At 39.2% G+C, this 12,817-nt stretch overlaps 1 protein-coding gene and 1 pseudogene across 4 annotated transcripts in view; both read left to right on the top strand.

Annotated features, from left to right (window-relative positions):
* BTBD9 (BTB domain containing 9) overlaps nucleotides 1–12,817 on the top strand; it is a 401,740-nt gene that overhangs the window by 123,866 nt on the left and 265,057 nt on the right. The gene's annotated exons all lie outside the window — the stretch shown is intronic.
* Nucleotides 10,943–11,623, top strand: LOC309608269 (signal recognition particle 14 kDa protein pseudogene; annotated as a pseudogene). Its single transcript has one exon. The product of its transcript is annotated as a signal recognition particle 14 kDa protein pseudogene (transcript).

The raw sequence follows: 12,817 nt of genomic DNA, 5'->3' as shown, positions 1-12,817 counted from the left end.
ATGAATATTTTATACTGTTATTTAAAAATAGAAATGTTCACATATAGAAAAAATGAGTAAAAGGCATTTCTGTAATTTTGAACTTGCCATATGTACTCATTGTATTGTATAACAGGCAAAATAGCATTCTATAATGTTTATAATCTCCCTCTAGAGCTTAGATTTTAACACATAAAAATTAATACCACTCTAATGCTGACATTCCCGCCATTATTCTAGGCTTATAGAAAACAATTCACTCATCATTGCAGCTCTTGTCTGTCCAGGTAAGGTTTTGCTTTGTTTTTCTTTGATTTTTTTTTTTTTTTTAACTCTTCAGAACATTTCTTAGGAACAAATTAGATTTAAATAAAAACTTTAAATTTGGTGAGGGAAATTGTCAATGCAAAGATGGCCTGGTATTGAAAATATGTGCTGAGGTAAACCACTGTATTTAAAAAAAAAAGCTAAGGTTATATTTTCACCATTCAAAATGAAGATTGGCTACTGAACTTTGGCCTTTAGAAATTGCATTTTGAGCCTTTGACCACTGGAGGGCGCTGTGCCACTGCAAACCACTTATTCAAGTCAGAAGTCATCAAATCTCTTCGTTTGTTCTTCTCTCTAAAAAGATAAAGGATTTATATTCTTGTAATGCCAGATCAGTTCATACTTAACATTCAGCCTTTAGCTGTAGAAACTTGTTTGAATGACAGTAATGGCTTCATTTCAAGTTATTTAAATGTTTAATGCTGTGTAATTTACTCAAATGTGTATAATCCTTTATTTAACTAGATGAAAATAATATACTGTTAACATTGTTTTTAGCATTAATTAATGTGACTAATTGAAGTTAAAAACACTAAAACCAATTTCCCTGTTTTGTTGCATCATCAGACTGTAAAGAGGTTTCCCTCTGGCCCAGGCTGATTTTGGTTCAGTGCTCATCTCCCTCAGCCCTGCTCACTGCCCTCCACCCCCCATTCTACTCTCTCTCTGCAGTTTCTGTAGTTAATCTGATTTCAGTATTCCAACTGCTACAGTTGGTAGCAAAACTGACGAACTGTAGATCATTTCCCTTCTGAAAACTTGTCTTTTCAATGCATTATGATAGCAGCTTCTTAGCATTATTTGGTTGTTCCAAAATGAATGTAGTAATGATTAAAATCACTAAATTACTGTAAGCACTTTAAAAGAGGAAAAAAATGGAGGTAGGTCTTGACATCCCTAGTCGTGGCAGTCGGTGAGAACTCATTTTCAGCAGGAAATGGTGGAACCTTAGTATTCCTGCCTGAAGACTCCATCAACACAGCTATTGTTGCCACTGACTCTCAGTAATAATGAAAAACAAAACCAAAAGCCCCTGCTGTTTTCAAAGCTTTAGTCTGGTCTTGGAAATCAGATGAGTATAAGTCAAAACCTGGTAACACCTTTCTGGCAGCTTGCTTGTACTGCTGTGATGTGTTATATTAAAATGGCCCATTACAGTTCTCTGTTTGTAGGCATGAATTATTGTTTCTCGTTAAACATTGCGCCTCCAGGGTGCCAGAGAAAGGAACAATTTCACCCATTGCAATTGTTGATACGTGTCCTTTATTCAAAGTAATTGTTAGGTCACTGAATGCTTTGTTATTATTCTAGATTCTGGAAATTTTGTCTGTAACCTGGACAATTTTTTAAGGGTTAAAAATGCAGAAGTACCTCATTCTTTTTAGTTAAATTTTAGATGAGAATTGTTGTCTTGGGGAAAAAACGTTGTCTTGGCTTTAAAAAAAACAAACCTATAAACAGAATTTGCTCCTTCTCATAGTGTTCATATCATCATGTAATCCTTTATATGCAGTGGCACTATTTTATTTTGTACATAAAATCTTACATTGAAAGCTTAAATTTAATTTCATGAGCAAAATACAATCTTATTTAATTTCATGAGCAAAATGCACATTGGCTCCGGTTTATTTGTTTACCAACAGTTTTTAAAAGAATTTATATGATATTTGTGCAACACCATAATTTTCCTTATCATAATTACATGTATGTATATACAAATATATATCTATATGTGTTTTAAACATTATGTGTGTATTTGCCTGTATATACACACATAATAGTTATCTCAGTTGGGTAAAACAAAATAATAGAAACAAAGTATTATACTTAAATATATGCTATATGGCAGTTTTAGAACCTGAGCTTATGAAATTAATGAATGACAGAGTGATGTAAGTTTTTGAATTATTATTTTAGTTGCATCATTCTTCTCTTAAATCGCTAAGTGACGAGAATACCCGGTACTTTATAAAGAACACTTCCTTTCATTTGATCCTTACAAACATTGTATTAGGGAGTGGATGTAAATATCAACCCCATTTTACAGAGAAGGAAATGGAGCCATCAGAACATTAAAATTACTTTCCCAGGATCACAGCAGTAGCATGGTGTAAAGCTGGGGCCCAGCTCAGTTTCCTGCTCTTTCCTCCTCTACCCTTCCTCATTTGAAGGCCGCTGTGAACCCTGAACGGAAGCTGTGAACAGAGATCCCAGGAGAGGCCTGTGCTGGAAGGCTAGCCTTTGTTTCCCTGTGTGTTCTAGTCTTGCTTAGGCTGTTTCCGTGTATCAGTTTTCTCAACTCTAAAATGGGATCTGGTTAGTCTTTTTCCAGTCTTGTTCAAGACAGTGTAAACAATAATGGAGTTTTAATTTAATGAGAATTTTGAGCCTGGGGGTAAAAATCTATTTACAGTATAGTTCTTACCTTATATGTTTTTAGAAGGGGGAAGTGGCTCTTTTCTTTTCCTTTACATCAAAGACAATAAACAAGCTTGAAGAGGAAAGTAAATAGGTGGATGAGGCATCCTCCATCATTGAAACACAGGGAAGTATCTCTTTAATTATTCTTAATAAACTTTGTTGGGCCAGGTGGAGGACTCAGGATTTGTTTCTCTTCCTTCATATTGCCTCCTAGCTTTGCAATTTCTTCTCTTCTCATTGAGTTTTTTTTTTCATGTACTTATTGGGGTATGATAATAGATAGGCTGATTTCTTTAAGAGATGCAGTGTTATCAGTGTTTGACTGCTAAGATTAAATTAAACCATAAATTAGGACATAACATTTCCTAAAGACATTTTATGTTTTAATCAGTGCTGAGATGAGAAAGATAAATAACTACTAAAGTAGCAATAAAGTGAAGAAAATGAACCAGTGTTATTACTTAGTATTATGTAAGAAAAAAAATTATTTGTTAAGTATATATAAATAAATACTAGTTAGTTAGTTAGTTACCAAATAAAGGTAAGAACTTTAGCTCATTAATGTGATTTCTTGTGTCTTGTGTGACCTGGACTCAGGACTTTGTTGGTGGCACCCACAAGACTGCTACTGTCATTTAACCAATGCTCTTCCTTTCCTGCCAGTATAATAATACTTCAGGGCATGTATTATTTTTCACAATATTGCATTTGCAGGTACTTCACAGGGACAGGAGGCAACACTTTGATCTCCACTACAACCCTGCGCACCTCTTCTTGAGACCATTTCTTCTCGTTGCTTGAGTTTCACTGCCTCTTGTCCCTTCTCGTCTCTGATCCGATCCATGCCTACCCTCAAAGAGCTCTCTCAGCACGACGCTTGTGACACCTTCTCTCTTTCGCCTCAGAACTTTCACCACCACTTTTTCTCATCCAAGTCCCTTTTTGGGTTTTGTCTTCTGGCATTTATGCCCATATCCAATATTTACAGTTCCCAGCTAACTTAGAGGAAACCACAGCGAGGTTACCTGGTGCCTCCTCTGGGAAAGATCTGTGCACTAGTGTTGAACCCTTTTCAGCTTTGGTTCCCTCTGCCTTTGACCCTGTGGGCCATGCTGACTTCTTGAAAGAATTTCTGTAACTGACACGACATGCCGAAAGGACTACAGTCCTCCCATGTCAGATGTTCCTTTTTACCATCTCTCACCTTTTTCCTCTCCTCATGGACAGGTCTCTCTGGGGTGTGGATGCTAACTAGCCCTCAGCATCTAATGCTGAGCTCCCTCCTGTCACATGTCAAATAAGCATGAGCCTTAGAACTGGCCGTGTCTTTTGAGACTGTAGTGTCCACGCCTCTCATTTTTAGGTGAGGTATATATGGCGCTCAGAGAGACTGGGTTTTGTTTGAGGACACGTAGCAAGTGTGGAGCAAACTCAGGACTAGCATCCTGGCCTCTTGACTCTTAGTCCATCCCGTAGCATTTACACTACACTTTCCTTCCATTTGGCCACCATTGGGCAGAAACTCTGCAGGCTGTGCGGGTTTGGAAGACTTACACTGGCTGCTTTTTAGAGACTTTAATAGATCACCAGCCAGCTCCAGTAGATGATCCCTTGTATGGTCCCACACCAGCTTTGGGCTATTACTGATCTTTATCAAAATCACAAAGAACAAAAAGCAGGGGGTCAGACTAGATAGAAATGCTACATTTCTGAAATTAGAAACAACAAAATTAAAAGGTAAATGGCAAAGTGGAAAAATTACAAAATTTGCATCAGGAAAAAAGGTTAGAATCTTTGCTATTTGATTCTTAAAAGAATCAGATGAGCACCCCAGAAGAAAAGTGGGGATAGGACATGTGACATTAAGAATAGATGATTCACAAAAGAAGGCAAATAAATAAATGGCCATGTGAAAAAAAAAGATCAACCTCATTGTGAAGCAAAGAGAAATCATTTGTGCTTATTAAATGGGAAAATATTTTGAATTATGTTCATGGTCGTGTTGATGAGGGTGACGTAAAATATTCTCTCGTACATGTTGGTTCTGGAAGGATTAATTAGTTACAGCAAGAATGATACATACATACTATGGAATTGTACAACCATTAAAACTGTTTTAGGAGAATTTTATATGACACAGAAATGCTCACAAATTGACTTGTACCTAGTTAAGTGGAAAAAAAAGGTACTAAAATAACGATATTCTAATTTTTTAAATGATATATGTGTATATGGATTTTTTAAAAAGCTGTAAGGAAATACACCAAATGTTAAAAGTGTTTATCATCAAATAGGATTATGAATGATTATTCTTTTCTTTAAATTTTTTTTATGTTCTGTAATCAATGTGTACTATTTTTAAAATTAGAAAAAAAGAAATTAAACATTTTTTATAAGAGGGGTTGGGACTTCACCTTCAGATCACATGTTCTTTGCAGATCTGCTGGTTCTTCTCTGACCTTTTAAAAAGCTGTCTCCTGCTCCTCGATTTGCAAAAGCATGTCTCTATAGTAAAGTAAAGGCCACGTGGCACCGAGAGCATAGCCCCAGCCTGGGAGCCAGGACGAATCACTGTGCTGTGTGTGCATGTCCTCGTGGCCTGAGGAAGCCACTGCCCCACCCCCTCCCCGGGGGGCTTCTTCATTTACAGAGTGAACGTGTTGGCTCCTAGTATCTATAAGGCCCTGTGCAGCTCTGAGATTGGATCATTCTCATTTTTCCCCAAGCTCTTCAGCACTCTCCTTTCCTTCTTAGGCCCCCTTTATATCTTCTCACTGATCTAGGTTGAGAGGCAGGACCCACTTTATGATCTGACTCTGGGAAGTTTTGTTGTCTTTGGTAAAAGAAACGAACAAACAAACCCTCCAAAGATACTTTCTAAAACCTTCAGGGAGTTGATTTTTCTTAGCAGGTATATTATTCTCTATTACAACTATTCCATACGTGTGCATACATGTTTAGGCTCTAGAACAAGGGTCAGCAAACATTTTGCTAAAGGACCAAAAAGTAACTATTTTAGGCTTTATGGGCCACACAATCTCTGTGACATGTTCTCCTCCTTTTTTTCCTTTAAACAACCCTTTTAAAAGGTGTGAAATTCATTCTTAGCTCGCAGGCCATAAGCAGGCCATAATCTGCTGACCTCTGTTCATAACTTTAGAGGAACAAGGAATTATTTTGTCATACCCAGTGATACTTGTAAACTTGTTTTTCATTTCTCATATTTCTAAGACAGTTCTTCAGACTATAAATAAAGTAATCCTTCAAGATGACAAAAGAGAATTTATATAATGGCTAACCAAAAGCACATTATTTTGTCCAGTTCATCAAATGTCTGTGTAACCAAAAGCTCTAAGATGGAATCTGCATTATAGGGCTGTTTTAAGTTGTTCTTTATAGCATGTTCTTTATATTATTCCTGAAAATACCTTAGAATCCTAGATTTGGGTGAAGATTTTAAGAAAACTGATCCTCATGTTTTTAGCAGGGCTATATCCAGTGCTTTAAACTCTCTCTTCTAAACATAGTGGTCAAGAGCACAGATTTTATAGTCAAACAGATCTGAGTTTGGTCCCAACTTGGTCATTTATCAACTATGTGGCCTTTTCAAGTTAGTTAGCTCTGCTAAGCCTTGGTCTTCTCATCTCTAAAAGGAGGACAGTAGTAGCTTGTGTCTCCTCACAGGGCAGCTACAAGTGTCAAAGGAGAGCAGACTTATAACACAGTCTGGGCACTGCTCTTGGCACACAGGAGGCACTCAGTTGATACAGGATTATTATTATCCCTTTTAGTTTTAAAAGAATATTCAGTGTTCTTCTGGAACTAATTATCTCTTTTAAAATATTTTTATTTATTTGGTTGTGCTGGGTCTTAGTTGCGTCAGGCAGGCTCCTTAGTTGCGGCATGCATGTGGGATCTAGTTCCCCGACCAGGGATCGAACCCCAGGAACCCTACATTGGGAGCGTGGAGTCTTAACCACTGCGCCACCAGGGCAGTTCCTATAATCCTAAATCGTAGTCAGTTTCAGGAAGTGTTTCCATAACTTACCCACATCTCATCTACTCTAGAACTTAAACCCAGTCTGCTGAACCTGTAGTCCATTTCTTTTTATTTAATCTTCATTAGACATTAAAAAAAACTAGTAATGACCCCCTGAAGAATAAAAATAGAATATTTTCTCATTCTAGTTCTGTTAACCTTTTGCCATAAGTCTGATTTCCCTGTACACTAGTTATTTTTATGTTTCAACTTTCCCCTTCCTGTGCTTTTCTGTAGTTGAAGAGCAAAGAGCTGGACACAGTATCCTAACCAAGGACTTCATCATCATTTCATTCCTCCATTCAGTAAATATTTACAGAGTACCTACCATGTACTAAACACTGTGCCTGGAGCTAGACATACAGCTTGAACAAGACCAAGTCCCTGCCCTTGTTGAGCTTAGGCTCTCACAGGAGAGGTAGACAAATGAGATGTGAAAAATAAACATGACACTTTTTAGTGTAGTGTTTGAAGGAATTGGAAAGGGGTGATGAGCTAGCAGGTGACTGAGTTTGGGGAACGGACACTTGGGCAGGAAGATCAGGGAAGTCCTCCGTGAGCAAGTCAGTTGAGCTGAGACTTGACTTATCACAAGTTGGCCATGCAGAGAGCTAAGAGAAGAGTGCTCTAGGCTAATGAACAGAAGTGGTAAAGGCTGTGAAGTGGGAACTATCTTTGGGTGTTTGAGGAACTGAAAAAAGGCAGTGTAAGTCTGAAATCTGGTGGTGGATAGTGTGCAGGGTGTTGGGAGAAGGTATGGCTAGCAATGAGGCAGAGAGGTAGGCGGGAGCCAGGAACTACTGGGCCTCGGTGACATGGAATTTATGCTAAGAATGATAGGAAGCCATTGGAGGGTTTAAGTCAGGGAATAAAATAACTTGGTTTATATTTTTGAAAGACCACTCTAGCTACTGTGAGAATGGGCTATGGGGGGGACAGGAATGAGGCAGGCACGGAGAAGCAGACAGAGAAAACTGCAAAGGAGCTGCAGTGAGGCAGAAAGAAAACAAGGAGAGGGTTTTCATGGAAGCCTAAAGAAGACAGTCTTTCAATATGGGCTGAGGGGAGATGAGAGTGGGCAGTAGACACTACGCAAGACAGATAAGAACAGAAAAGTGACTACTGGCAAGGTGGACCTTATTGGTGACCTTGCTGAGAGTCAATTCGGTGGAGCAGTGGGAGAAGGGAATGGAGGGTGAGGTAATAGGGATGGCAATAAACATAGAAGATGAAAGGAGTGTCACCAGGAAGGGAGGCAGAGAAATGGCAAAGAGGCTAGAGGGCTCAAGGTCAAGGGAGGATGATATTAAGGTATGCTTGTTTGCACGTTGGAATGACTCCACAGGAAGGGAGGATTTGATAATGCAGGAGAGTGGATCGTTAAAGGACTGTGTCCCTGATATGAGAGAGGGGCTTGGCCCTGGGACTCAAGTGGAAAGTTGGCTTTAGGTAGGAACGAGGTTACTTCTTCCTTTGCAGCAGAGTATGTAGATTGACTGAGATGAAAATGCAAGTATTACCTTCATGTTCACAATCCTTGCATTTCACTGGATCTTTGTGGTATATTATGGCCCTCTAGTTCTTTTTGTGCTGTTGTGCTGATTTATTTGTGCAATATATTTTTTCTCCCTCTCCAGGCCATGTATCTCACATACAGATCTGTTTACATGTCTGCTCTCCCACTAAACTGGCATCTCTTCAACAAGAGTGGTTATCTTTGTATCTCCAGACACAGCTCAGTGTTTGGCAAGAACTGAGTTGAAGGGATGACAGCTGCATCAGTACAAAGGACTCATGTAACAGCTACACAAACATGCAGTAGAAAGGAAAGTAATTTGAGAGCATGTAAAATTAGATGTTTGCATTACTTAGAAGAATTAATATGGTTTCTCTTATCTAAGTTGAATAGTTACTGATTACCAGAGCTGAGGAGTAGCTAAGGGTGAAAAAAGGACCACCTCACTACCACATAGAGGAAGGTGGGATTTTTTTTTTTTGAAAATTCTCTTAAGAATGTCTTTTTTTTTTTAATTTATTTTGTTCAAGTATAGTGATTTACAATATTGTGTTAATTTCTGCTGTACTGTGAAGTGATTCAGTTATATGTATATATATACACACACACACACATACATACATATATATATATATGCATTCTCTTTCATATTCTTTTCCATTACGGTTTATCATAGGATATTGAATATAGTTCCCTGTGCTATACAGTAGGACCTTGTTGTTTATCCATCCTATATATAATAGTTTGCATCTGCTAAACCCAAACTCCCACCCTGTCCCTCCCCCATCCCTCCTCCCCCTTGGCAATTCACTCTCTATGTCTGTGAGTCTGTTTCATACCTAAGTTCATTTGTGTCATATTTTAGATTCCACATATAAGTGATATCGTATGATATTTGTCTTTCTCTTTCTGACTTACTTCACTCAGTATGATAATCTCTGGGTCCATCCGTGTTGCTGCAAATGGCATTATTTCATTCTTTTTTATGGCTGAGTAGTATTCCATTGTATATATGTAGCACATCAAGAAAGTGGTGTTCTAAAAGCCCCTTTGAGTAGGGATGAGTTAGTGTCTGGCATGCTGTGGTGGAAAAGACAGTTCTAGGTTCAGGAGAAAGTGATACCCAAACCTATATGAGATAAAGCAAATCCCAGAATGGTGAGCTTGCTTGTGGGCGATCTCAGTAGCAGGGGAAGTCTTGTGTTTAGAACAAGAGTAGACATGCAAGAGATATGACCTAAGCAGATTTGTGCTGAAATGAGTGAGAACAACTTTATAGAAAATTTCAGTTTAGCATATGTAGCTCTTTCCCAAGTGCTTTCTACTCGGATTGGGGAAAAAGACACAACAAAACAAAACAGGTAACTTTCCCCTTCAACATTATACAGCACATCCTAAATGAAACATGACTTTCTGAGTTACAAGCTGCTGCCCCTGGCAAAGAGGCTGGTTGTAAGAGCATAATCTCAATGTGTGCCCTGAAATTAATGTTCTGTGGGCGCTCCAGGTTTGTGTGACATACTGTAAGTTATATCCAACCCAACTGTTCTTCTAACTGCCTGCATTAAGTATCATGAAATGAGTTCCCCTGAAAGGAACCATCTGAATAAAGAAGCTTTTATGCCTTTATAACTCCTTACTGCATGACCCCAGGTCACCACTGTTGGTATTAGGAGCTTTCTCTCCCACTTTTCACTCTTCTTGCCTTTAATGGATGGGCAGAATCCACATCAGGCTCTCTCTCAGCTTCCAGGTGCTGGCAAATGGTACTGCCATCCCCGTTGTGGGGGAAGGAGGCAGGCACTGGCATCTCCATCATGTCTCTTCTCTTCCCAGGATGTCAACTGGAGAAAGGTCACAGTCAGAGCTGCCCACCCCACAGAGTTCGTTTTCTCCAGATTCATTTAAATGCTGCCTTCATCTTTCCCTTGGATTTTTACTTTTCAAAACATTTTCCATTGTGCGGCCTCATTTTATTTTATATTGAGATGACAACCTAACATCTCACCAAGTATCAACTGGGAATACAATTCTGCCCTCACTGTGCTGTGCCATCTTGCCAAGTTCTGTTTTTGTTACTCAGCTTTCATTCAGAAAGGAATTTATTTGAGTTATATGATGCCACGGTTGTCTCCTTAAAGAAGGCTAGATGCTTGCACATCTTGGGAAAGTATCTGTGAATGTACTTGAATCTTCCAGATTAGGTGCCATTCCTCTTTTCTCTCCTTTCCCTTTCACATCATCATAGGGTCCCCTCATGTTAGAATTCAATCTTCCTATTTTGCCTGTCCCTTCTCAGTGGGATTTTACTGAAGGGGCCCTTGCCTTCTGTCTTTATTTCCTTTTACCTGAGAGAAGCTGATGCAAGGGAAAAGGCATTTTTGAGTCTAAACATAAGGCTACTGCCGTTAAGAGAATTTTTACACTGCAGAAGATGCCCAGGTGTTAGTTTACTTCCCCAGGAGGATTTTGAACAGGCTTGGATTCAGAAATGAAAATTCTTGTTCCAGGGTGTGTTGATCGAGCAGTAGTGGCGGCATCAGTGGCCCCATCACACAGATGTGGTTCAGAAAGGGTGTTTCCTTTTACAGCAGTCACTCAACTTTCAACTTGGCTTTTAAAATGGTGGAAAATTTTGAAGAAATGAGATTTTTTTCTCTAAAGATTTTAATAGATGCTGACAGAGTGGAGCCAGCAGCGCCAGGATGGTGCTGCTGGAGAGGGAGCAGTTCCTGACAGAGCTGACCAGCCTCTTCCAGAAGTGCCAGTTGTCGGGCAGCGTGTTCATCACCCTGAACAAGTATGATGGTCGAACTAAACCCATTCCAAGGAAGGGTTCTGTGGAGGGCTTTGAGCCCTCAGACAACAAGTGTCTGTTAAGAGCTACCGATGGGAAAAAGAAGATCAGCGCTGTGGTGAGCTCCAAAGAAGTGAATAAGTTTCAGATGGCTTATTCAAACCTATTGAGAGCTAACATGGATGGGCTGGAGAAGAGGGACAAAAAGAGCAAGAGGAAGAAGAGCAAAGCAGCGCAGTGAAGGGCACCAGATCTCCCGCTTTCACCAGCTAACCCCTGAACTGCTGTTTTTCCTTTGGTTTTTACTTCTGGCCACAAAGCTGGGTTTCTGATTCCCCTACAATAACTGTTTTCATGTGAGATTAGGGTCATTTTTGGATGGAAGAAGGGCTGTAGTGATTACAGGGTAGTTACAAGAAGCCAGTTTATTTTAGATCTGGCTAAGTGGTCTGTGTTGTGTGGTTTTATGTTTCTGGATAATAGTTTACAGTCTCTGTAGCCGTCTGTGAAGAGCACTGTATCATTAAACCTGTATTTGTCAGCACTGACCATCTTTTATTATTTCTTTTCCCACCCCATAAAAAGTTTCTGGCAATAGCTCCTCATTCTGGAACTATGTGATTATGAATAGGCTTTAGGCCCTGTCTTATGGGTTACTGGAATTGAAACCTGACAATTTTATAAAAAGTTGTGTTATTTCATGGGTATTTTTCCCAACTTGCTGTATAATTTTATCATCATAGTTCCTTTAGCAAATTTGAATGAATTCTCATAGCCAAATGAGAGTTTGCTTAACCAAACTAAGGACGAGCCTATTACAAAATCATCAAGAATAAAGATTCCAAGTTGGAAAAAAAAAAAGATTTTAATAACTTTGCCATTGGACTGTCAGCTTAATCACTGCCTCACATTTGTCATGTAACCAATTTATGTTTTTACCAACATGAAGGACAATATTCGTTTTATGTTTTCTCCTTTCTGTCTTTCCATTTTTTCCCATTACACTGTGAATTATCAGATAAACTTAAATAGGAAGGTTGATGCTAGGTTAACCAGAGTTTGGGTAACCCTGCGTGTGTGAGAAGCTGGGGGTGGGGTGGGGTGGGGACTGAATGGGTTGTGTGTCTGAACTATGATCATGTTGATGTGTTCCACATTGGGCCCCTGTCGGCTTCTACTTACCTTTCGTCGTATATTTGGAAACTACCTTATAGCCAGAACAAAGCCCAGGGAAATCTCCACTATTATAGTTTTGGTCATGTTCTTGTAGTTTCCATCTGAAAACAACACAGTCTAGAGAGAACTTTTTGAACTTTTTGAGAACTCCTGAGACTCTTATTTTGTCTTTGCCTGCAGCCAAGATAATTGAAGCATTGTCGGTCTATTTCAGGGGCACATCTTCAGGTAGCATGTGATACTATTTGGGATGTTCTGATAGAACAAAGGGAACACAATTTGTAGCTGTTCCTGCAGCGATAATTCTGGTTCTATGTATGATGAAAATGAAATGGAATTTTAGCACACAAGACATACCAAGGCAACTTAGTCATTAACAGTAGCAGCCTCTCTTGTAATTTCCAAAGTCTCCTCTGATTTTTAGTGTGTCGATTGTTCATTCCCTTCTTCAAGGAAATCAAGATTCCTCAGCCTTTCCCTGCAGTGGCTGAAATAGATTCACACAGAGTTTGAAAGTGAGTGAAATAGGTCAGAGCCCATCCAGAAGCTCAGGGCCCAC

Source organism: Balaenoptera borealis, assembly GCF_965194805.1.
Source record: "Balaenoptera borealis genome assembly, chromosome: 12".
Classification (NCBI taxonomy): domain Eukaryota; kingdom Metazoa; phylum Chordata; class Mammalia; order Artiodactyla; family Balaenopteridae; genus Balaenoptera; species Balaenoptera borealis.
The sequence above is the reverse complement of the archived record's forward strand: the minus strand, read 5'-3'. Positions and strand labels throughout refer to the sequence as shown.